The 444-nt window shown below is 39.9% G+C and overlaps 1 protein-coding gene across 1 annotated transcript in view; it reads left to right on the forward strand.

Annotated features, from left to right (window-relative positions):
- Window positions 1-444, forward strand: part of LOC104981236 (ephrin type-A receptor 8-like) — an 83,080-nt gene that overhangs the window by 81,608 nt on the left and 1,028 nt on the right. The gene's annotated exons all lie outside the window — the stretch shown is intronic.

The following is a 444-nucleotide window of genomic DNA, read 5'->3' on the forward strand; positions in this document are numbered from 1 at the left end:
AGAGTCTTCTCTAACACCACAGTTTAAAAGCATCAATTCTTCGGTGCTCAGCTTTCTTTATAGTCCAACTCTACATCCATACATGACTACTGGAAAAACCAGAGCCTTGACCAGATGGACCTTTATTGGCAAAATAATGTCTCTGCTTTTTAATATGTTATCTCGGTTGGTCATAACTTTCCTTCCAAGCATCTTTTAATTTCATGGCTGCTGTCACCATCAGCAGTGATTTTGGAGCCCAAAAAAATAAAGTCAGCTGCTGTTTCCACTGTTTCCCCATCTATTTGCCATGAAGTGATGGGACTGGATGCCATGATCTTAGTTTTCTGAATGTTGAGTTTTAAGCCAACTTTTTCACTCTCCTCTTTCACTTTCATCAAGAGGCTCTTTAGTTCCTCTTCACTTTCTGCCATGAGGGTGGTGTTATCTGCATATCTGTTATTG

This window comes from Bison bison, unplaced genomic scaffold (assembly GCF_000754665.1).
Source record: "Bison bison bison isolate TAMUID 2011002044 unplaced genomic scaffold, Bison_UMD1.0 scf7180017864516, whole genome shotgun sequence".
Classification (NCBI taxonomy): Eukaryota; Metazoa; Chordata; class Mammalia; order Artiodactyla; family Bovidae; genus Bison; species Bison bison.